Below are 25921 nucleotides of genomic sequence, written 5' to 3' on the forward strand. Positions count from 1 at the left end.
ATCAGGCAGGTGGAGGTTGTAAAATTGGCAAAGCACAGGAGAGTTCTCTGAACATCACTCTCAAGGGATAGCCTGTTCTGGGAAACACAGGAGATGGGGAGAGAGGAGAATTGAGGACACCATAAAGGGACCAGCTATGGGTTCTGTGAAACAAAGGAGAGGATGCACAAACTCCGAAAAGAAAGGTATGGGGAACTGTAGTATGTTTATTAGTTGCAGCCTTGAGTTGACATTTGCCTTTGGCAAGTGTCAATCTGGGTCATCTAGTCTTGCTGGTGACCCAGATTGAATAGAGACCAACTGTTTGTTGATTCTTGGGTAACAAATGTAAGTCGGGAGATCCTTTTGGATCTGAGCATAACAAAAGATCAATTTTTTGTGCAATTCACTCCTGGAATTTTCAGACTCTCCCTGCTGTCTGGGCTCCTCACCTAGTTCTTAGTATTAACTGAAGTTCTGGTGGTTTTATAGGATAACTAGATTAGGGTATACTACTTGGTCTACCACCCACCTTCATCCTGCCCCACTCTGTCTCTACAGGACTTCCATAATCACTACCTACATCACTGTTTTCAGGGAAATGCTGGTGAAGAAATATCTGGCCCATGGAGAAGAATGGTCCCCTTTCTCCATGGAAATGGGTAGATTGTTAACCACACCCTTGGAGGGAGTTAAGGTGTTCATTACTGAAGACCCATGGTCCCCAGGCTGTTGAGAAGTCTCTATCCATGGTCAAAAGACAAACCCACAGCAAATGCGGTAAATTGAACATTTCTGAACTCCTTACCATGTCTTCATAGCTCAAGAGCTAGAAATAACCCTCAGGGACAAAAGGGGCAGGGGAATAAATGAGTTACAAATAAGAACAAAACAAAATTCCTACCATTCAAAGATATCACGTTCAATCAAATAGCATAATATAGTTTACTTATAAGCATAGAATGTCTTCTCACATAACAGAAGTATTTTCAGGCACACCCTTCTGTGCCAGTCCACAGTTCAGTCTCTCTTTTTTTGGGTAATGTCAGGCTACTCAGCTTCATGGTCAGGGCTACTGAGGAGATTCAGGGGGAGAAGCCAGAACAGGGAAGCCTTCAGATAATTTGTATATGTCTCTGTGGGCCTATATAACTAAATGGGTAGTTGTGCCATCACCCCTTAATTTCTTCTGGGTCTAAAGGTTGGTGAATAAAGGTATAGCAGCAGAATTGAATGTGGTTTTCCAGTGGGTGAACTGCCACCTTCTCTCCTTTCTTTACCACTTGAGACAGATCAGGAGCATAAGATAAATACAGCAGAATCACAGGGAGCTCCTTGTAATTTTACTTTATTATTATTTTCTTATTTTTTTACTTTTTAAACAAATGACTCTGTTTAAGTGTGATTAAGAAATGAGCAAGAAGGTGCCTGGGTAGCTCAGTTGGTTAAGCGTTTGCCTTAGGCTCAGGTGATGATCTCAGGGTCCTGGGGTCGAGCCCAAGTTGGGCTCCCTGTTCAATGGGGAGTCTGCTTCTCCCTCTCCCTCTGTACCTCCACCTGTTCATGTTCAGGGCACACCCAAAGCTTTCCTTTTTCTACTCTAAAGCATTCCCAAGGATCTCTCTCTCAAATAAAGAAATAAAATCTTAGGGGGAAAAAATGAGAAAGAAGACAAAAAACAAATCTTGGAAAAACAGTGCAGCTATCTATACATGTAATTTTAAAATTCTTTAGGGGGAAAAAACAGGAAGGAAATACACCCAGATAACATTGGTTTTCTTTGGGATTGTCTTTGTGTTTTAGGACTCTGAGTGACCTTTATGTCTTCTTTTCATTGTTCTGTTTCTTCTAAATTTCTTCTGATGTGCAAGTATTACTTAAAGCATTTACTATATTTAGTAAAATGTAACAAACACTTGTTTAAAAACTAGCCTATGTGGTGATTTCCATAGTATTTTTAAAAATGTTTTTCTTTTTTATAAGCAATATAATTTTCATCACAATTTCATACATTTAGAAGAATTCTGCCTCTTGGAATGAACATCTTTGCAGATTAAACTGGGCACTTCTGAGTGGAATATACTGAATTTTTTTTAGCACACTTGTCCTATGACATACATATGTGCACAATATAGCAAAAGAGGAGTTGCTAGAATTACATGGGAAGGGTATTTTCTGAGAATCAAAGTGGAAATGAGATTTTAATGGCCTTGAAGACAAATAGTGGTGGTGATCCTACCCATGAGATGCCACAGCTTTACCATAGAGTGTTCTTAAGAATGAGACCACCAGGAGGTCCTGGTGGAGGACCAACCTATGTTGCTCAGGTATCACTGTTCAAGGGGACAAGTGAGCTGTTACCTCCAGAATGCTTTTTCACAGTTTGTTGTAGGCAGCATATTAAATACCCAAATCTCTAGAATTCAAATTTAATACTGTATTTGGCCCCAAGATTTTACATTGGCTTTAAGTCTCTTTTTGTACTTCCTGATGTAGCTTTAATTCTTGGAGGTGTTAAGAGGATTCAATAAAGCAAACGATATTTTTTAAAAACAGAAAGATTTTTTAGAAAGATCCCAGAGATCCTTTGGAGCACAGCCTCTATCTTTTTAGAGGTTGTAGATCCACTTTCTTAAGGCTGGAAAAAGCATACACCCAGAAGTATCCAGAGCAGTGATTTTAGCACTATTGTTTTTATTTTGCAACATTCAGGAGGCAGAATAGAAGGATTCTCTAATTATTTTAAGTCATTTTGTAGAATTTTCAGTAAGTTGTCAAAATAGCAAGTATTAGTGCAATATCCCAGAGTGGACTTTTTTTTTTTAAGATTTTATTTATGGATTTGAGAGGAAACACAAGCAGGAGGAGGGGCAGAGGGAGAGGGAAAAGCAGACTCCCCACTGAGCAGGGAGTCTGACAACACCCTGAGATCATGACCTGAGTGGAAGTCAGAAGCTTAACCAATTGAGCCCCCCAGGCACCCCCACCCCATAGTGTGTTTTTAAGAGGAGTGGTAAAAGGAACATTCTAAATGGCTGTTATAAGACTACCCCAAGCACTTATCTCCCAAACACAGCCCAGGAACCTGGCCTGCTACGAGACTTGCAGGAAGTCAGATTGCTACTTCTAGTAACAATCCAGGATGCTAAGCAATATCTTCCATAACAATCATCCAAAACAGCCAGGAGTCAATTAACAACTGACAGTTTCCCTAATTGCTGTCCCTGCTTCCAATTAGGACCAACTAGAGAAAGCTATATATGCACCCCTAACCAGTCCCAGAGGATGCCCACCTTCTGATTCTCCTTCCTCCAGCTCTCTCCTGCCAACAGCCTCCAAGCAGGGCACACCCATAGCTTTCCTTTTTCTACTCTAAAGCATTCCCATTCCTCTGCCTGCCTTTGAGTCTCTGCCAAACACAAGTGATGGTGGTTGACTCCCTTCCTAAAACAGGCCCTAAATAAATAACCTCTGTTTTTCTCATTTGATTGGTCTTCATTTATTTCCACACCATAAAAAAAAAAAAACAGGGAAAATGCTATGACTGACTTGAAGAAGAATTCATAAAATAGCAAAGTAACTTAGTTACTGCAAAGTATGTGTCATGGAATTTATACCTAAATATGACAGGCGAGGTAATTACCACAGCGAGCGTTAGAAAGCACGGCCTTTGAGAATCTCTGCGGCATCTTTTTCTAATATACCTGCTCATTCACAGAAATCTCCAAGCATTCTTAATTCTATACACCATTAATACATTTTACCAAGCAGTCCCAAAATATAGATACCTACTTATACATTTCATACATGTAGAAAATTAAACAATTTGAAACATGAGATAAAGTGAAATAAACTACCTTTTTTTTTTTTTTTTCTTATGATAGGCACACAGTGAGAGAGAGAGAGAGGCAGAGACACAGGCAGAGGGAGAAGCAGGCTCCATGAACCGGGAGCCCAACGTGGGATTCGATCCTGAATCTCCAGGATCGCGCCCTGGGCCAAAGGCAGGCACTAAACCGCTGCGCCACCCAGGGATCCCAAACTACTTTTAAACATTCTGTGAATCAAGATGCCTCCACACTGTATGTAGCTAATCCCTATGCTGTGAGTGAAACTTACATGTGAAAAAGCTTTCTGGATCATTTTCAAGCCTTAGGTCCACTAATTAGATGATTTACTTGCTATTATTTTTACTTCTTACATGGCTAATCACATACATTAGAAGTGGGTGAAATGTCAGCTCTGCCATGTTCTTGATATTTGCCTCTGCTTGATCATTGATATTATTTTATCTGTAGTGTCTTTCCAGGAATCTTTATTAATTCACTTCCCATCAAAAGATTGAGATTCAAGCAAGATACTACCTTCCATAAAACCACATCAACTGACCCATAGGAGCTATAAAAAGTTTCTAGGAAGCTGAAAATAAGTGATCATCTACCAACATCCCATCTTTTTGGGAGTGGAACACTCCAAAATAAGAATTCCAGTGTCAGTCAATAAATTAAATATTCATAAAGTTAAGTTATTTCTCACTTTAGATAATGTTTATAGAATTAGAGGATTAATAAATAAACAGAAGTTACAATAATTTCCTGCCACATCTCAATAGATACTTCTGTAGAAACATGCTTTGTACATTAGACATTCTACTACATCGTTTCCCTGCATTTCATCAATGAATGAGCAATTATTTTTTTCTTTTCTGGGATTCTTTTTTTTTTTTTTTTTTTTGGCAAATAGAGGTGAGGAGGGAATGAGATGGCACATGTGCCTACATTTTGTTTGCTTAACGTCACATTATGTGAGGAATTGCGCACAGCTTTCCCTGACTATTGGCCTTCTGAGCTAAGAGAGAGAGAGACGGTCAACATGAAGAATAAAATCATAGAAATCTCAAATTCTTGTCATTCCAGTCTCCATTCTTTCCTCCTTTGAAAAGTGGCAACTCTAGAGTTCAATGCATTTAGAGATTTAGTTCACATTAAATCAGCACAATTAGTTTATAAAAATTATGCATCAGAAGTGGTTTGGTAAGCACATTAGCTAATTCTCACATTACTCTAGAGAAGGCATGTCAACCAGATCTGCTGATATATCCACGTTCAAATTTTCCAAGTGCAAACAGTCACTTATCTGCATTTTTAGTAGCCATGTTTGCAATTTTCTTTATTATTCATTAGTGATCTAAACTAGCCTTCTTTGTCTCTCTTGGTTATGACAGAATTTAAACACCAATATCTCAACCATTATAGAGTCATTCACAGCCTATCTCTACTGATGACTGAACTTTTTAAAAACTTTTATCTGCTTCTTCCCTGATATATTTGTGAAAGTACTATTATCATTATCCCCTCTGCCAACAAACTCCATTTGCTTTTTGGCTATTATCTTTTCCTTGTCAGTCATAACTAATGGGGCAGGATCTTGCTTAATTTTTTTCTCATCTATTCTATTCCTGTCATGCTTTTATTTCCCCTACATATAGATCTTAAAATAAGTCAAAGGAACCAGTTCATTAAAAAATTATTTGAATGCTTCTCACAGCACACAGCTCTCATTTGGGTGTCAGTTTAAATTCTTCATCTCATTCTTATTCTCCCAACTGGATCTTTCTCTCAGCACAGAATACAAGGAAACTCTTTAAAATAATCGTTCTTAAAGTCTGATACCCAATGTTATGATCTGTAAAACCAATTTGAATGATGGTCAGCCTTCAGTTAGCCATGGTAACAGGGGAAATATTGGCCTGTTTTAATTAACTGAAAGCCCTTGAAAGGAGTCAGAATTCACTGAGGCACAGCTATTTACCCTCCACCAAACCTGCTCCAAATGCTCTCTGCATTTGAGAGGAGGTATCTTAAACTTTTCCATCTATTTTCAGTAGGCATGCTAATTAATGCACATTATATTAATGGAAGGGAAAAGATTGGAAACAATAGCCAAAAAAAGCAGAAGAGAGTATTGACACCAGTTCTTACCAAGAAGTGATTATTTCTTGGAAGACATGCAGGTTGAGGGGGAGAGAAAAAAAGGGACAGTCAATGTCTACTGTACCCCCTCTGTACCAACTTAATACTTTATAGCAAAGCATGTATTTTCTATAGATTAAAATGGTACATAAAAAAGGAATCATATGAAAAGTGATTACCCGTTTAAGTTAACTACCTATATAAACAACTGTACAAATTAATCAATTGCCTATATGATTAGTTATTGTCAGGAAAGAAAGAAAGAAAGAAAAAAGAAAGAAAGAAAGAAAGAAAGAAAGAAAGAAAGAAAGAAAGAAAGACAGACATATACATATATATATTCTAAAGTTATGGTCAAAGCACTATTTGTTTCTCTGAATTAAATACAGCTATAATATATTTAAAATATATTAAATTTACATTTAAAACATATAAAGTACACTTAATATGTTAAAATGTATGGTTTTAAGTCAAATATATCTCTTACACATATTGCATATTATGTTTTAGGACCTTTAATGGTTGAAGTCTGAATAGGCAGTCATCAGATTTCCAGATGCTAGTTCTACCTCAGATGTCCAGTTCCCATCAGCTCCATTTGAGAAAGAATGAACAGGTTTATCTAGAACATGTAAACCAGAGGCTCTGGTCCCAGGCTGATCACTGGGATCATGCAGGAAACTGACAAGAGGGAGCTGACAGTGAAAACGTACACACGAAACAGTGATCTTCTTGTCCCTTTTCTGGTCCTTTCAGAACACTGGCAGGCAGACTCCTAACCTGCCCCATTTTAGCAAAAAAATTGGAGAAATGTAAATGACTCAGCCAGAGTCACAGAGCCCATTGGCAAGGGCTACTCGTTGACAAAATCCCATCACACCCACAGAGCTTCCATTGATCTTGAGTGCCTTATTCTCAAATATGACCAGGTTAGCCAGAGATCACCAGCATTCACCAAGGACAAGCGGGAAAGTCCAATATCAAACAAACAAATAAGAAAAAAATTTTCTGACAAAAAATAAGGAACACTTAAATAATGATAATACATTTTCAGGACATTATAGAAATTCATATCCATGGAACAAGAACAGAAAACTATTTTTTAAAAAGAAATGGAGGAATTTTTTAATCTTACAAATTAAAAACATGACACAGAGAAAAAAAATGAATGATCTAAAAAACTTAACCTCCTGTACTCATTTGCTCAGAAATCAACTGGATGATGTATTCCACCAAAATAAAGAAATAAACTAAAAATGAATAATATCAGATCATTCATTTTTGCCCTGATTATGTCTATTTATCTACCTATCATCTATCTATCTATCATCTATCTATTTATCTATCTATCTAGTATTTTAGTGCTCACTTCGGCAGCACATACACTAAAATATCTAGTATTTTATATACTACCTTGCAGGAATGATATCATACTTTCCATACTGTTTTAAAACTTATTTCTTGGGTTACTTGAGTGGCACAGTTGGTTAAATATCCAACTCTTGATTTCAGCTCAGGTCATGATCTCAGAGTCCTAGAATTGCACCCTGCACTGGCTGGCCTTCAGGCTCAGCAAGGAGTCTATTTGAGGATTTGCTCTCTCTGCCCCTCCCCCATTCACATTCTCTTTCTCTCTCTCTCTCTTTCAAATAAATAAATCTTTAAAATAATAATAATAATAAAAAATAATAATAATAATAAAATAAATAAGTAAAACTCTCAGGGTATCAAGGTGGCTCAGTTGGTTAAGTGACCCCTCCCCCATTCACATTCTCTTTCTCTCTCTCTCTTTCAAATAAATAAATCTTTAAAATAATAATAATAATAAACAATAATAATAATAAAATAAATAAGTAAAACTCTCAGGATATCAAGGTGGCTCAGTTGGTTAAGTGACCAACTCTTAATTTCAGCTCCAATCATGATCTCAGGGTCCTAAGATCAAGCCCCACTTCAGGACCCACATTTGGCATGGAGCCTGCTTAAGACCCTCTCTCCCTCTCCCTCTGCCCCTCCCCCCACCTTACCCTCCCGACTCCTGCACATTTCCTCTCTCAGAAACAAAACGAAACAAAACTCATTTCTGTCACAAAATAACATACAAGCATGTCCTCCTGGCAACAAATACAGATTTACAGGCTTTCATCATTGTGTTAAATAAACCCTGTCCAGTAAGGCCTATAAGCATCATTGCACTTTATTAATCCCAATTTCATGTACATACATGGAAAAATTATAGCAATATACATCATGAAGATGTTTTTAATTGGGCCTCCTGATGGATTTGAATGTTTGGGGACACGGGGATCACAGCAATACCTCTGCTCTATGACTTCTATGGCCAAACATTGCAAACCACAATCTTGCAGAGAAAAACAAGCCCATTAGCAATGGGGCAGGGATAAAAGTACGTTAGTCACATATGTCATTTACTTATTTATTAGATTCATTGAGGACCTACCACATGTCCGAGCACAGAGCAACTGAAGGTAGTAGGGTCCGCAGGACAGGAGTGTACCATGAGCAACTTAGGACAGATTGAAGGGAAGGAGAAAGGGAAAAGGAGATAAAAGAATAACTAAAATGTACCTTCTCAAAATTCTGTGACTTAGGCATTTTATTAAGTGCTTGAGACTTGCCACATAGCTGCCGAAATAGACATGAGACTTCCTAGACTTCCTCTCTTCCTCAGAGGCAACAGGCAGATGTTTGGACCAAACCTGGTGGGAGACGTGCTACTGCTTATCGGAACAAGATCCTGCACGTACATGGACTCAAGGCAGGCAGGACATCTACAGTTCTTCTGTGAATGTTTCAAGGCAGCACGTATAATCACCAATATCCTAAAAGGATTTTTTAAAAGATTTTATTTATTTATTCTTGAGAGACACAGAGAGAGGCAGAGACATAGGCAGAGGGAGAAGCAGGCTCCCTGTAGAGAGCCCAATGTGGGACTCAATCCCAGGACCCTGGGATCATATCCTGAGCCTAAGGGAGACACTCAACCACTGAGCCACCCAGGTTCCCCAAAAGGAATTTTTTTTAATGCTTCCCCAGATGTCACTCTTCCCTTCTTTGGAAAAATTTTACAAAGTAAATTCAAGTAGGGGAGACCATGGGGGTGGTGATAAGAAAAATCTTTTTGATGGTCGAGCTTTGGGGAAATGATCAGTCATATCTGATGACAGTCCCAGGACAAAATGCTTTGCACACATACTTCTCAGCAAGACAAAATAACATGGACAAAGCCTAAATCAGAAGCTGCGTGGAGGGCAGCCTCGGTGGCGCAGCCGTTTAGCACCGCCTGCAGCCCGGGGCCTGATCCTGGAGACCCGGATCGAGTTCCACGTCGGGCTCTCTGCGTGGAGCCTGCTTCTCCCTCTGCCTGTGTCTCTGCCTCTCTCTCTCTCTGCATCTCTATGAATAAATAAATAAAATCTTTAAAAAAAAAAAAAAGAAGCTACATGGAGCAAAGAGGGAAGCACTCCTGCTTCACTCGAAAGAAAGGAAAGAAAGAAAGAAAATTATCCTGAAAATAACAATCTTATTTTGATGAGTGACAAATAACATCTTACAACTTAGAGCAGAAACTTATGTATATGTTCCCAGGATTACATTGCTCAGGATAGAGCATTAGAGAATTAAGAAACTTGCATCTCAGCCCGAGGCTCCTTATGAATTAGGTTGCTAGGCTTGATGGCCAGTGTGTCTTAATGTTGTTCACTAGTGAAGGGGAAATTACACTGAGGGGCATCAGGAAAAGTGTTGGGCTACTCTGATGGATATAAGATAGAAATTAGAAAAATGCCATCCAAGCAGTAATCAAAAAAACAAAAACAAACAAACAAAAGCCCTATCTTTCCATTTGGTTATCTGAGAAAAAGATGCTCTGATGATTAGAGTGGTATTTAAAGACTGATTTTCTGGCAGGCTTTAGGAGCAGACAATGTTTGATGATAATCCTTTGAACTGAGATCATTCAAGGAGTGAAAATATCTGGCCAACAGAATCTGAGTTCCATGCCTGCATGTCTCTTTTGGCTGATCAATCAGCTAGTCAACATACCCCACACTAAGCATTTCGTTTAATCTTTACAAACAAACCTATAAATCAGGTTTAGTGTCCCTACTTTAAAAATTAGGAAAATAAAACCAGAGAAGTTAAATAAGTAATTTATTGAATGGGACAACGCAAGAAAGAGCCCTAAAATACTATCAACTTTTCCTTCCCTGGCCCTTGACCATACCTAAGGTAGATTCCATAGCTTTCCAGGCATTTGTAGTCATTAAAAGGATTTCTGTGTTAAGAAGTCTAGGGTGCCAGTCCAGGACATGTGGGTGACTCAGTCGGTTAAGTGCCCAACTCTTGGTCTCAGCTCAGGTCATGCATGATCTTGGAGTCATGGGTTTGAGAGCCCCATGTGGAGTCCCACACTTACGGGGGTCTGGTTGAGATTCTCTCTCTCCCTCTGCTCCTCCTCTCTCTCTCTCTCAAAATAATTAAAATCTTTAAAAAAAAAGTCCAGTGCAAATCAAAATGTCAGTATCTTAACTTCAAAATCCCAACTTTCAACCCCTCAGAAATTGTTTTTTCCCCCACAGAGATCATTGCAATGGGTGTTTTACTTTAATGCATTTTAAGTGAAAATTCTAAAATTGTGAAGAAACCTGGCCGTGATAGGGTGTTAGGAAAGGACCAAACTGCTTGGCAAACTCTTGGTGTGAATACGGAAATGACATGGGGAGATGTTGGAGACATTTAAGGACTTCTCACCTCCTGTACCACTAATCCTAACCCACAGTTTTACGGACATGAGTGAAGAGGGAAGATGGCTTGCTCTCTCCTCTTTTCCTCTGTTTTATCCAGCTCCTCACCTACTCCAGGTCACCTTACCTCCTCCGCTGTCAAGAGAAGCAAATGGAGTGGGGTAAGGAATAAAACTTTTTTGTTGTTAGCTGATGCTTTTTATGGTTATCTTTTATATCTAATGACTTTCGCAAAGCAGTCCTCAAATTCTGGCTCTTCTATGAGGTTTACTGTAAATTTTTCCAAATCCTCCCAGTGACCTCCCATTGGACCAATCTTCAGGGCAGGGGATACAATTTCAGGCTGACCTCCTTAACTCCAGCTTAATTCCCACGCTAGGTCTGGACCCTACATCATGCAATCTCTTTCCATCAGGGCCGCCTCATCCCAGTGAACACTCCTTCAGGACAGGGTCCTTCCAACAGATTTCACTCCCAGCTGTCCTGCTCATGGTCTACTTGGTCTTTAGGAAACTGGGAATGCTTGTCCAGCGAACTGTGAAACTGTAGGTCTCTCCCTGTCTTAACCTACATTCTCAAAAAGTAGGGCCAGACCCAGAGGCTTGCATGTAGGGAGTATATGTACAAGTATGATCCCAGGGAACCAGAGAGCAGGAGAAGAAGAAAGAAACAGAAGGAGGCAAAGCCAATACAGGTGTGTTTTATCAGCTTGCTCCCCATGAAGGACAAAGATGAACACCCTGTGAGGACAGACTATGAGCCTTTAAGAAATGCATCTCAGAGCTGGGCGTGGGGGGAACTGAGCAGAGTAGAAAGCATTTAACCAATGTCTCTCATCCCCCATTGGCCAAGTATGACCCCACTGGTATTAATTCCCCAGTATTCCAAGCTAAGCACAATGAGATCAGCGCTGGGAGATCAGAGAAAGCCCCAAGGCAGGAAGGGGAGGTATGAGGCCAGGACTTATCTCACTGCACCTACAGAAAACAGCAGATGCTGGAGCAAGAGGTTAAGTGGCCAAGAGAACTCAGAAGTGATGCCTAAAAGGGGCTCCACACACTTCCTCTAATGCTCTCTCTCCCTTCCTGGATATTAAAGGACAAAATCACGGCTCATAAACAGGAAACAAATATTTGAAAAAATGGTCCTTTAAAAAAAATGGTCCTTAACTCATTAGCTAATTAAGGAACAGTTATGATGTTCGAACTAGTTCCACGGAGAATCCAAAGTGCAGGTAAATATTTAGGCCATCAGGAATCTGGAATGAAAGGAATTTGCACAATTGATATAAAACTGGGGTTTGGGAGGAGAAGAGGGGAGAATGAATTGAATACCCATCAGGCAAAATTCATTTGCATCCCTAGGCAAAGAAATAATTTGTATTACCATCAATCAATTTTCTAGAATTTACAGAAACTATAGGATTAAATTATAATATAAGTATATAATATAAATTAAATTATAAAGAGAGGTTACCTCTTTATAACTCAAAGAGAATGAAAGCTGCAGATCCTAGAGAATCACATAACCAAGGAGAGTATTGTAGATGATGCCTGGCTTTCATGTAAAAAGACCCAACTTATGTTTTTTTGCCCATTTCTAGTCTTTCACAACTTTTCTTGACAAGGCTGTTATGGGACATTCTGGTCTCTATTAACCTCATAATGCCCATCAGACACTCTTTGGAAATTCACTTGTGATCCAACCCAGAGGACTAATGGGTAGATCTCTAAGTCAGGGTCCAGATATTAGGACCCGCAGGCCAAATCTGACCAGTAGATTTTTAGAGGTAAGTTTTCATTGGAATACAGCCACATTTCCCTATTGTCTAGAAAGCCTGTCTCTCTATTAATGGCAGAGTTGAATGGCTACAAATAGGACCATGTGGCCCCTAATACTAAAATCGTTATTTGGTTCTTTGTAGAAAAACTTCACGCCTCTCTGTTCTAGGTCATCAAGCCAACAGCAGGATCACGACGTGTCAATTCTCTTTTCTCTCAGACAGCCCCTGCCTTTAACAATGATTTTCCAGGATTTGAGGTCAGGAAGGAAGCACAGGAGAAAAACCTAGCATTTTTTAATCCTGGTCGGATCTTTCAAAGAATTCTCTTGTGCCCTTACCCACATCATCACATCTTCTCTTACATAGACTGGGAATGGGCTATGGGGACAGGGTTCCAAGATTAGTTTTACTACTTCCTAATAACGTCTACAAAGACACGTCTAGACCTTCCTTACAAAGCATGGGCACTTACTACCCGTTGTCTTCAACTGGTGAGCCTTATTTCAAATTCCAAGATCACAGGAAAGGTGGTGTTGTAGATCAAGTCCTGTCCCACAAGTATTGAAAGACAATACTGCTTATAAATCATCATAGCTGAGATTCAAATCGAGGTCTGACCTAGTCCCAAGCTTGTCCTGCTCTTGGGATAGGGGTGACCCACAAGCTTAGAGTCCCTGGTGACTCACCTTCCACCAACGCCATCTACATCCAGAGCCATTTTACTGCTATTTTAAAAGATACTGGATGTGGCAAGAGCATTGGAATGAGAAAAATGTTTTAGGAAGAGTGTTTGATATCTCCTTGCTGCTTCCCCCGCCATTCAGAAGGGGAAGGAAACATGGGTCGGCTTCCACACCAGCCTGGCAGAGGAAATAGACATTTGTCTCAGGACGGGATTTCTTATTCTCAGTAGCAGCCAGGAGTGCTTTCTGATCCAAAAGAAAAAATGTGCCTCAGCTAAGAAATATGAGATTAAAATTCAAGCATATTGAAACTAAACTTTGAATTAAGTTTCTTCCTTTAAAAAGAAAAAAAAAAAAAAAACCTGCCTAACAACAACAGAAAGAATCTTCATGTTGCTAAAGCACCAGGTAGGATGTTTCTAATTAGGTCTTGGAGGAAAAGCATTCAGAAGCCAATTAGTGGAAGGTGAGGGGCGAACCGCACCACCGGGATGCTGCAGCTTCACAAAACCCTTCACCTTATCCTTTCTTCTGCTCTGGCAGAAAAACCAGCATCACGCTTCTTGGTTTCTTTGGTTCTAACAGGAGAAGAAGAGACTCAAGCTTACAGCTGGCCCTTTGATGCCACAGATAAGGGTTGTCAATCTGAGTGTCAAGACTGTTTCCTGGGCCGCCGTTTGGAGACTGTAAATGGTCTCCCTAAGTCTAGGTGAGGTTCATCCCTCCCGTTGTCTTCACTTAGCAAGGTCAGATGTCACATTTCAAGCAACCGGGAGGACATCGTGGCCCACTCATTCTTGATGCATCATGAAATAAAATAGTGGATGGATAGCTTCTATCATGCAGGATTCATGGGCCGGAAAAAATCAAAGCTTCTGGATTCAAATTTGGGTTCTAAGAACGGGCCCTGCCATTTATGAGCTGTGTGATCTGGTGCAAACTGCCTCACATCTTTGAACTTTCCCTTTCTCATCTGTGACTTGGGGATCATAATCCCACCCTAAGTTTTGGTGAGATTTAAATCAGAGAGGTTAGGAAAATCTTTGCACGGAGCCTGGCACGCACTAGGTATCTCGATGCGCTCCCTCCTTCCCACTCCACTCTGTCGTGCAGTTATCATGCCTCATGGAAATTTTATGAGTTTTGATTTGATTTTGATATTGCTCCGACCCAAACATGCACTCCACTATGTTATTAATTTCTCCTGTCTGTTTCCTATCCCATCCTCATCACAGATGCATTTGTGCTTCTCCTCAGTGTAACTGGCCTCTTCTTGACCCGGCAAAACAAAAGGACACTCCAAGTAGCTGCTTTCAACAAAACCCAACACTGGTTGGGTGTGACTTCATAATTGGTCTACAGGTCTGCGGTACTAAAATACCAGAGAGCACCTCTGGAGACACAGCTGAAGATGACTGGTACTGACTGGCACAAGGGAACAGAAGAACGTGGACATAAGAAGGGGGTGCTAGGCTTTGTAGAAGTTAAGCACTCTTTTTGTGTTTACCAGACCACCAGCTGCTTTGGTGGAAAACAGTTTCAAAACAAAGCCTTTTGGCGTCTTAGATTCAAAAGGAAGAGGAGTCCTAAACAGCAGGGCAATAAAAAAACAAAAAAATACCCAGAAAGTCTAGAAGCAAAGAGTCTAGGAAAAGAGGCTCCTTTTACTTAGATGAACTTTTTTTTGCTTTTACTTAGATGAACTTTTTTTTTTTTTAAGATGAACTGGGTTTTTTTTTTTTTGTTTTTAATAGCACTGGTGGGGTGTGGCTTCACGTAGATCTATAAGCTCCGCAATGGATTGAAAGTAAAAACTACATGACAATTTAAAATTTGCTTTTCTACATCTTTCCAAACCAAATAATTTTGCAAATTACATTAGGGTTAGAATTCTGGAAGCCAAGAATGTCTTTATACATAACCCAAAATAAGGCACAGGCTCTGCCCAATATAAATATCACCAAAGATGTCTGTTTTCAACTGCATGAATGGTTTTATGCTATTTTTCCTAGCTATTCCTCTGGAAAGTCCTTGTTAACATTACCAAAAAACTTCAGTCCAAGAAAGAAGTCAATCAAGATAATCTAAAGTCCAGAAACCTGGCTCACAGTGATCCAGTACAATCCACAATGTGTGAAAGCCAAGTAGACCAGAGTAAGATGACACTTCCTAGTTCTTTCCCTTCTGGCATCTGCCTCAAACAGGTTTCCTGCCATTAATAGCTGTCATCACAGGGGACTTCCCAACTGCATCCTACCCAGTGCAATATGTGTCAAAAAGGGAAAATTATTTTTTCATAAATCATGCTACCTTAATACCAAGGATAAACATACTCTTTCCAAGAGAAGAGGTAGGAAAAGTCTGCTGGCTCAAGCTGCTAACCAGTTTCTCTTTTTTTCTAAACATTCATCGTCTTCAGAAAACATATTTGATGTTAATGTAAATTTATACAATAATATTTGAATTTCTGTGATGATCACTGCCAGTTGAAAATAAAATTCACAAGCATAAAACCACTAAAAATGTTAAGCTGTAACCATATCCCCGGTTCTTAGAAGAATGCCTGGCACACAGAAGGCACTCAATAAATGCATGCAGAGTTAATGAAAGTCCACAACAAATAGTAAGTAAGCCAGAAAAGAGGATAAGATCACCCTTGGAGAGTGTGGAGAGGGAGATAGGAAGGGAAAATATGGGAAGAAAAAAGAAGAAAGAGGAAAGGAGAGAGGGCCTATGGAATAACCATGGAGACCAGCAATAAGTAAGGGATGGACAATGCAAAAAGTAGCAACCAAAAAACTGAGCAGGAAAAACCAGAGAGATAGAGAAAAACCTCAAAACACAAAGACATGGTGGAAAAGTGAACATTAGCCTGGTTTAGGATAGAGTACAACATTTCTCTTGTTCACCAGTCTTTTTCTAGAAGTACAGTCTTCTTAATAAACAAATGGATCCATTTTCAACTTCAACTTTTATTTCTGAGACTGTGCACAAATTTTACATATCCATAATCCAACCCCAAAAGTAAAAAACTGAAGAGCAGCATAGAACTAATTGTAGTAGAAATATTTTCTCTCATAGTAAGAGATATATAATGGGGAGGGGGGTGAGAGAGAAAAGACATTGAAATGGTTCATCTTTGAGATAACCAATTTTATTTTTATAGAAAGTAGCCTGAATAAAGCAAAAGTGTCCCAGCAAGCAATGCTGCTTCCCCTTTTGCAACCAGTCCTGGCAATCACACAGCATCCACTCTGTGTACTGTACTGGTCACATGGTCACCCAAATCCAAAGGAAGAAGAATTAGACTCAGCCTTTTGAGAGGGGAACAGAAGGTTACACTATACAGGAGTATGGGGAACACAAGACATTGCAGTGGCCCTCTCTGGAAAATACCAGCTGCCACAATGCCTGTCCACTGCTCCAGGTGGGGGCAAAGATCTGGAGTCACCATCTCCCCGACAGGCTCTACCCCTGATGCCAGTCACTGGGAGCGCTCCTGACACCCAGACTAAGAATTCTTCAGCTGCCACAGACTTTTTTGCTCAGCTGGTGTTGCTGTCTTCAATACCATCAATTCAGTTCCTTGATCAGCCAGTTTCCTGACCACAGGGGAAACAAAAACAAAAACAAAAGCACTTCCTCTTTTACGGTCAGGTCTTGTGGAAGAGAAATACTGTCAAGGACTGAGACTCCTTCTTGTAACCACAAGAGCTTAACCTCCTTCCCACTCCCTGCCCCAGAATTGGGCCCTCCTTCCCTTACACCCTCAGCCTCTCCTTGCCCTTCCCAAACTGGGCTGTGAAGCACACTTTGACCTGCCTGTCTCTCAGTGAACCTCCCAGTAAGCTCTCGAAAATAGGAATGGCATCTTGTTCCACCCTTGTATGTCCAGGCCTGACCCTAACTAACCACTTCTGTCTTAAAAGCCATAATACTGTAACATAAAAAGTCAGGACTCGGAGACAGAAAACCTGGATTCCCATCCTGGTTCTTCAACATACCAGGATGACACTGGCCAATTTAGTCAACCTCTCTGAGCCTCGGTTTTCTTATCATTAACATGGCAATATGTCTACCCGACTGCCTATGTCACACAACAGTTAATTTGAGAATCAACTGAGATGATATGCTATAAAATTACAAGGCATTATTTTCCAATATTAGTTTCTAATGAATATAGATCTTTACCCTTTATGGCTAAAGCTTATAAAATTTCAGTACTCTGTACTAAATATTCTCTCTATTCCACCAACCATACCAGACTTGACATGTTGTTGACTTTAAGTGTTTAGAGCCATAAATCTAAGCTACACAAAAACTCTCAAAAATGAATGTTAATGAACCAAGCAAGAGTTGAAAACAGATATATAAAGTGGTTGCTTTGCAGAGTATTTCCATTCAAAGCAGGAAAAAGGAATTCCTAAATAAAAAAAGGATTTCTAAGGAGCACAGAAGAAATGGAAAAGATACAGGAGATCACTGTGAACTCACTAAAGAAATATACAGCTTCTCCCAAGATTTTGCCTGGCATTTTGTATTTAGAAATAGTCTTCCTAAAAGTACTTGTCAAGAACACATCATCAGCCGTCACTCGTTGTATACTACACTTTTTCAGAGAAATCAAATAATTTGTCCTCAAGTCAATGAATATTTACTACTTCAGAAGCAATAAAATTAAATCATGCTAATAGCTGCTTCCTCATCTTCCAGCCTTCAGATCATATTATTTTAACAAAATAAGTACTTAAATATCAGAAAAATTGTGAGGTTCCTGCATTTAACAAAAACAGAAACCAAATTCTGAATATTCCGCACTAGCACAGAACTGGTATGGTTTTTCTCTCAAAGAATGTGCTAGTCAAAAATGAAAGCAAAGAGACCAAGAGTCAAATACAATTTTTGTATTCGTTATCTCCAATGCATAGAGATAGTGGTCGTAAAATTAAGATATAACTGAGAAAAATAGAGATTAACTAAGATTTATGTGCAATTAGTTTCCTCACAAGAAGGTTCCCAGCCAATCTTGATTCCCATTCACAGTGACATGCATTTACTCCTGTAAGGAAACAAGTCAAGGAACTAGGTTTTCATCTCTAAGGGTGATATGGACCAGGAGTCTCCAGTCTTCACAGGGAACTAAGAAATGTAGGAAATCTCCAGGTGATTCGGGTAGCTAAGCAGGCTCGGAAAAAAACGACCTGAGTGACTTGCATTCCCCTGGCCAGCTCCTTCCAGCCACTCCTTGGCTCTGTCTTCCAAAGTCTCTAGACCCCATTTGGCTCTATGCTCCTTTCTCCCTCATTTGTCATTCTTTCTCATAGGTGATTGTTGCCCCATAATACCCTGATATTCTCGGAGTTCACATATACGGTTATGACTCTTTGGGACCATAAAGGGCCAGAAGGTAATGAAATTCATCAAGATGCCAAAGCAGGAATCTGAATCCTCTGTTTGCAAAGCTTTGTGAGGGCAGGAGTCACTTTAGCAAAGGAGAATGGCCACATCTCAGTTTCTCCTCAAAGAGCAAACTAAAGTCCTGAAAATAGAGCCAATGCCTCCTGCTAGCAATATAGGTGAAGAGACCCTGAGGGGGACCACTATAAATATGATAGCCCTTAACCAGAAAAATAGTTTTTTTTTGTTTTTTTTTTGTTTTTTGTTTTTTTTTTAGTTTATTTTTAAAAAGCCCATGGGGTAGGTTGATTGCATTGCTCTAACCATCCCCAGGTCCTCGTCCTTTGCCAGATAACTCGGCAAGGCTTTCCACTGTGGTCAGCGTGATCTGCCCTGCCTCTCCATTCTGGGCTGGTCACAGGATTTCTTCAGGCCAGTAAAATGAGGTATACGGTTGCCAGACTTAGCAAATAAAAAAATGCAGGATGTCCAAGTTGAAAATAAGTGTGCCAGTTCCAAGCCTCAGGCTCAAGAGTTCTTGGATATTTCTACTCACTTTTGTGCCTTTATCTGCCTGAGCTAGCCTGTCAGAGGAGATGTATGGGGACAGAGCCAGATCTCCCCTGTCACTCCAGCCGAGGTCATCCCACAGCAGGCAGCACTCACTCAACTTCCATTCAAGATGAGTGAGCCCAGCCAGGTCAGCAGAACCGTCAGGTCATCCCCAAGGGCCCCCTTGAAGCATAAACAGCAGACATTGCTTCTTATAGGCCACTGAGCTTGTGGTCGTTTGTAGTGTAGCATGATTATGGTCACAGATAGCCTCAGTAGCCCCAAAAGTAGCTGTATGATGCTACAGCAGGATTTGTAACCTTGCTGGTTGGGTTATGATTTGTTACTAGAGTTGACTAGAGAGTTCCCTCTAAATGCCAAGGAATATGCATGTCCCCTCTCCCACCTCAGCCTATACACTGAAACACTAGAGGAAAAAAAATTAATTTCTATTCCTCCCCTCACAGAAATGAGCTGAAACCAGTGGAAACACTGGCATTGTCTACAGCAATATAAATATACATAAGGACTGGTCCCAACAGGCTTATTCTTCTGTGGCTTTTGCCCAGATCGGGTACCTGATGTCCCCGGGCGGGGGCAGGTAAGAGGCACATATCTAGCTGACCAGAGCTTCTTCGGATAATCTGCACAGCAGCATGTTAGAATTGAATTCCTGCAGCCTCTGCTTTAGCAGGGCTGATAGAACGGATGCTGCATGTCGAGGGGCCTTGGGAGCAAAGCAAGACCTTCAGCTTCATATACCAGCATCCAGAAGGCCTCAAAAACTTGTCCCGTGAATAGCAAAGTGTTTTTTCCTTCTTCTCATTTTCTCTCTCTTTTTTTTTTTTTTTTTTTTTTTTTACAAGAAATGCTATGGTCTTTTGAATGCCCATCCTCCTTTACCTGGGAGAATGATGGAGCACCACCTTCCACCCTCAAGGGTATGGAGTAATAGGCTGGAAGAGTTTCAGAAACTTTGGAGTGCAATTGATATACCCCAAGGACCAGTTTCCAACTCATGTCTAAGAATCCCAGGATGAAGTGTCATCTAAGGTCTGCCTTCTGCAGGACCAATGTGTCCAAGGAGCAAAGAGCTGCCTCACTCTTTTGGTGCCCCAGTCAGGACAGTACTCTGTGGCAGGGTCAGCCCATATCCTCAGGGCTGCTGGGCAAGGGATCCTAGGAGCTGAGGTGAGCCCTCCGGAGAGAGACCCAACCCATCTTGTCTACCTAGGGTGAGAACATCTCAGCAGAAGGAGCCCACTGGAGATCTACCATCTAAGGGAGGAGTTCCAGCGGCCAGCTGAAGTAGAGGTGAATCCATACGGGTAATGGGAGCAGCGAGAGGAAGAGCTCAGCAGAGTACTTCAAAGAGCCCAAAAAAGCAGACGTGGAGAAAAGTTCAGCAACCGAACTACAGATGGGCTTCAGGCCCATCTCCCCCCCTCTCCCCCCCTTTCACACTGACAAGGATCCAGCAGGCAAGGAAAAGTATACAGGGAGATAGAGGGGAGTCAGGAGGAGGTGAGCAGGGAGGAGGTGAAGAGGAAGGGAGATGAAGAGGGAAGAGGGGGAGTGGGGAGAGGACAGGGAGACCAGGAATGCGCGGGAGTGAGCCAGGGGAGTGAGGAAAGAGTGGTGAGGAGGGAAATGAGTGAAGAGAGAGGGGAAGGAGGAGGGGGGATGAGGAGGGAAGGGCTGAAGGAGGGGGGTGAGAAGGAACAGGAGTGAGCAGGAAGGGGAGTGGGCAGGAGGGTGAGGGGGGGTGGAGGGGGTGGGGGGTGGGGTGGAGTGGTGAGGAGAGAGGGGTGCATAGGGACAGGCAGAGGAGAGAGTGGAGGGAGGAGGGAGGGGAGAGAGAAGGAGGGGAGAGAAGGGAGGAGAAAAAGGAGAGAGGGGAGGGTGCATGGAGGGGGAGGAGGGAGGGCAGAGACTAGAGGACCAGGCCTGAAGTAGGTCAGAGCTGAAGGAAGTCAGACAGTCGGAGGCTGTCACGTTCAAAGTTTTGATTAACATCTGCACCATGACATTCTAATTACTGAACGGAGACTGTGTCTGCACCCTGAGGTGACCTTGGAGCAGCTTTTATGTAAGATGGGAGGCAAAAGCGGTGGGACCCGCCACAGTCGACATCCCGACATCCCGGGGCAGGAGCCGATTAATCCCACTGAATCCAGCTCAGGGGCTGTTGGGGGAGGACTGAATGCTGTGCTGTTCCCGTCACAAGTGCTGCTTGTTAAACATCACAGCTCCGCATTGTCTGCCGGCTACACACGCTCTCCCGGTGTCCTGCCTGCACTTGGGGGTAGAGGGAATTCTTTTGCCTTCAATCACTGGGTCTGGGTTGTGATCAGAAAGGGCCTGTAGAAGATGGGAACTGCCGGAGTCCAGAAGGTCCACGGCGGACAGGAAGGCCTAGGGGCTGCTCACGCCTCTGTCCGGGTTTCTGCTGACACGTGGACTCTATGAGCTGCGTCCGTGCTGGCCACCTACTTCCAAAGACCTCTCTTCATGTCTTCCACAGCCCACATGGCCCAGCGGGGCTGCCAGGAGCTGAGGAGAAATGCTTGGGCCAGGCCCTCAATTTCATCTCCGTGTATTTTTTCAAGACTGACCTACTACAAGAATTCTGTTGAGTAGCCAAAAGCCAAGCTATCTTCTGAAAGTAGAGATGAAGATTAGTAGACTATCATTTAGCTAGGAGCCTTGCAGATAGAGAACATCCCCTAGGTTTTAAAACAAATGGCTAATATTAATAATATTAAGATAGAAAGAGAAGAATCACCATGTTCACTTATTTTTGAAGTATTGAGCCCTATCCTTTGACACACACAAAATGATCATAGGTTAGTATTTTAAAACAGCAATGGCAAGCTGTGCCTCGGGGCTGGTGAGGCTAATCCTTAATCAGTTGATATTGAAGGTCAACTATTGCTGGACATTCTCATCCCATCACCTCCCGGGGCTGCACAATTCCAAACCTGTGGACAGATCAGAGCCAGCCTGGTGCGGAGTTAGGTCCCCTCCACACTTAGACTAAGGCTAACAAGAGAGGAGAGGGTGAGCGACCCTGCTGGAACCCGGAGAGGTGCTCTCCTCTGCTACAAACTGAGCTCTCTGAAAAGCCAAAGAGATGCTAGTGAGGCCTTCAAAGCATGCCAGAAAAAAGAGGAGGAAGAGGAAGAAGAAGAAGAAGGAAGAAGAAGAAGAAGAAGAAGAAGAAGAAGAAGAAGAAGAAGAAGAAGACGACGACGACGAAGGAGGAGGAGGAGGAGGAGGAGGAGGAGGAGGAGGAGGAGGAGGAGGAGAAATGTAATTAATCTCTGAAAAGCAAGAAGGACAGAGACCCTCCAGGAGAAAACATGAGACTGGCTGATGGCTTAGAGAGGAAACAGCTCTGGACTTGCTCAGTGGAGAAACGTTCAGTCCTGCGAGCATCTCTTTCTCTTGGAGGCTCATCTCCTGCCGCCCGGATCCATTGTGAGAAACTGGTGATGTCCTCAGCACAGCCCTGAGGGGTGGGGGCGGGGATTTTAATCTACTCCGATTCCACAGGAAGTCATTAGGCATGTACTAGGTACAAGGTACTGTGTGCAAGGTGCTATGGAGGCAGCGATGACAAAGAAAGCATGAGTTCTACCCTCAGGGAACTTTCGATCAAGGTTAAGATGTGAACACAAACCATAAAGATAAAGACAAGATAGTTTTTCGTGCACGCTACAATACAGAATGCACCAAGGAGAGCAATATTCAACCCAGCTCCACACAACACTGGTGAGGGGGGAGAAGCTGGTGGAAAAAGCAGCCTCCGAGATGTGCATTGAGGGTGTGGAGGATTTCAGGAGGTGGGGAGAGAAGCAAGCAGGAAGAGAGAGCCTGTCGGGTTGCCCAAGGACCACTAAAATGCCCAGCATTTCCAACCTGCATTGGACTAACCCATCCTAAGAGGCCGAAAGGACAGAACGCCTGACGATCATGGTGTTGGGGGTGGGGGATTGGAAACACGCAGTGTGTTGTCACTAGAGTCACCAGATAAGAACCAAGCAGAGACTCCGGCCCTACTCCTCCTGCACCCTTATAAATGCTAAGCACTTTTTCAGCACATGATGAGCTAATCCCACACCATCCAGCCTTAGTTTCCCAGTGGCGCCTTACCTACCACGACAGCAGGTCCTAGCTTCTAGAAAAAACCCACTGTGGCAGCTCATGGGGTTAATGGCCTACGTTTGCAACCATCTGCCTCATCAATTTCTCCTGCCCTCCGCATTTTTTCTTCCATCCCTCCAGTTTTCCAGTAGCGCCTGCCAGCAATCTCCCCATGACCCCAGCTCACCATTCCACTGCCCTTTGCAGCGCTGCCGTTGTAGGTCGACCAGGGCCTGGCTCTGGGCCTCCCATGTACAGTCACATTTCACACGAGATTCTTGGAGGTCAAAGGGCAGGAGTGGGGCCTAAAGGCAGAGGGAGAGCTGCCCCAAGGCCCCCTGCCCCAAGACCCCAAGGTCCCCTCAGTGCCAACAGGGTAGCCAAGGACATCCATCATCAGTCTGTCTCTGTGGTTTAAAGTGACCATCGTAGATGATACAATGCACAGCTTGGAGTTTGCTCCCCAGAGGTATTCACACTGGATGGGCTACCAAAACTCCTGTAAACAGTCACCTCAGGAGGGGTGCATGTTGATGTCTTTGGTTTGGTAGGAAACGTGGGATGTTTTGGAAGACCACTGGCCTAAGGTCAGAGACCTACAGAATATCTGAAAACTACCAGTGTCCCCTGTAAGCATGATCACCTCGGCCACCTGCCCCATGGCACGGAAGGGTCTAACATCAGTGATACCGCCCCAAAATATACTCTCCCTCGTTCTGTCTGGGTTGTCTGTCACCATCGGAAACAAACACGTAAATTGCTTACTGAATGAGTAGTTCTGGCCAGATCGTTCAAGAAAAATCCTCTGAAAATTGCCACCTTCAAGTCAGTAACAATAAACCGAAAACAATTCCTAGTAAAGAGGGCATGAAGAAAGCTTCACCTCAGTTCCCAGTGGGGAGGCAGCGATGCCTCAGTTTCTTCCTTTGTGCAACAGGGATAAAAGTGGTGCCCAACTATAGAGGTGCTGTGAGAAATAAACACGGTAAGACCAGTAGAGTGCTAAGAAAATGTGTGGCACGTAATAAGCACTCAGTAAACAGCACACAGGATGAATGAGTAACAGGCAAGCCAGGCATCTGTCTGTGGCAGCCTTCGATTCCAAATTAGTACCCAGCTCGCTGCAGAATGCCCTGCCTGGGGACACCTGGGTGGCCCAGTGGTTGAGCATCTGCTTTCAGCTCAGGGCATGATCCCAGGGTCCTGGGATCGAGTCCTACATCGGGCTCCCTGCTTCTCCTTCTGCCTATGTCTCTGCCTCTCTGTGTGTCTCCCATGAGTAAAATAAACAAAATCTTAAAATCATATATATATATATGAAGGCTGAGTCTGAGGGAAAACCTCTGGGGAAAGAGTTTCAGGCTCTTGCTGACTCAGCAGACGCATGTGGATGTCCACTTTACAGATGAAGAAATTGAGTCTCCATGAGGTTAAAGGAAGCTAGAGATCACACAGACACTAAGGTCTCCGGCCACAAGGATTAAAACTGCCATCTGACCTCAAATCAAGTTCAAAGCTCTGTCCATTCCACTCCACTCTCCTCCACTCCCAAAAAGGGTTCTATGGTTCAGGCAGGAAGTAAACAGAAGGCAGAACAGAAAGTGGTTTACCAGAACTCGGGTGCAGGGGTCCGTGGGGCAGAAGGGTGCAGGCCGGAAGCACCTGGCCTGTGGTTGGGCGGAGTTAGCTGGTCATTTCTGAAGCAGAGAGAGGAATTGTTTGAATTTTTCTCAGGTCAGCTTCGTCCAGTGTAAGGAGACAGGAGATGGGCCCGCAACTCAAGGGCAGAAAAGCAAAGCATCTGAGTGGGGGTTCTCCGCGGCCTTCCTCCAAGGGGAGCGCGCTGCAGTTCAGCAACCAACATGGTGCACCCAGGATCCCCACTATGGACCCCAAGCAACACCCCAACTACAGACCTCCAACCTCCACTGGAGTCTTGGAGAAGTCTCCAGGGGGCTCTGGCCAGGGTAGACCTGAAAGTGTAAGTCCCCAGATGAGGCAGCCGTGGATGGGGAGCCCTCGAAGGGGAGCCTCCTGCCTCCCAGAGGCAGAGTGAGGGGAACAGGCCCCAGGGCAGGTAGTCTGGGCAGCAAACAGCTTACAGGTGTAAGAGTCGTTTGCATATTCATTCCTCGTCCGCAGCTACACGTGGTTTTCTCTCTGCTAATTGAATTTCCTTCTATAAACTTGCATCTAGAATGCTGATAGGCCTTCCCTTCTCGGCCTATCTGGAGAAGATACTCCCTGGGAATGGAAGAGAGGATAATAAACCGGAGAGAGGTTCCGAACGGTTCACTTGCGCTGGCACAGTCCAGTGGAGATGGTACTCAACACTCTGCAAACTTTGATTCCCTTGCTTGGTGTGTGGCCTTGGACACCTGCCAGGGCCCTTCCTCCCCACCAAGTGGCAGCTGGAGCCGCAAATGGAACCGTGGCTACGAAGCTGATGAGCTCTATAATTGACTGCTCACAAAGAGCGGACTCCTCCATGGACTCGCGGGGGAACAAAGATGCCGCATTCCAACCCAGAAAGTGTCCCTCCCCAAAAGCGACACAATAGATCTCAAAAGCAGGGGTTTTTTTATGTTTGTTTATTTGTTTTCTAAGGATTCATAACGAAAGACAGCCCAGATGAAAAGTGAC

General features: G+C 42.8%; 1 long non-coding RNA gene across 1 annotated transcript in view; it reads right to left on the reverse strand.

The window, feature by feature from the left end:
• Positions 1 to 25620, reverse strand: part of LOC140620574 (uncharacterized) — a 117921-nt gene extending 92301 nt beyond the window's left edge. Inside the window, exons 1-2 of the long non-coding RNA XR_012020355.1 lie at positions 25195 to 25620; positions 24889 to 24975 (exon numbers count right to left, since the gene is read on the reverse strand). This is a non-coding gene — a long non-coding RNA (uncharacterized lncRNA). The remainder of the gene's footprint in view (positions 1 to 24888; positions 24976 to 25194) is intronic.
• Positions 25621 to 25921: the final 301 nt, after the last annotated feature.

Source organism: Canis lupus, chromosome 1, assembly GCF_048164855.1.
Source record: "Canis lupus baileyi chromosome 1, mCanLup2.hap1, whole genome shotgun sequence".
In the NCBI taxonomy this organism is placed as follows: Eukaryota; Metazoa; Chordata; class Mammalia; order Carnivora; family Canidae; genus Canis; species Canis lupus.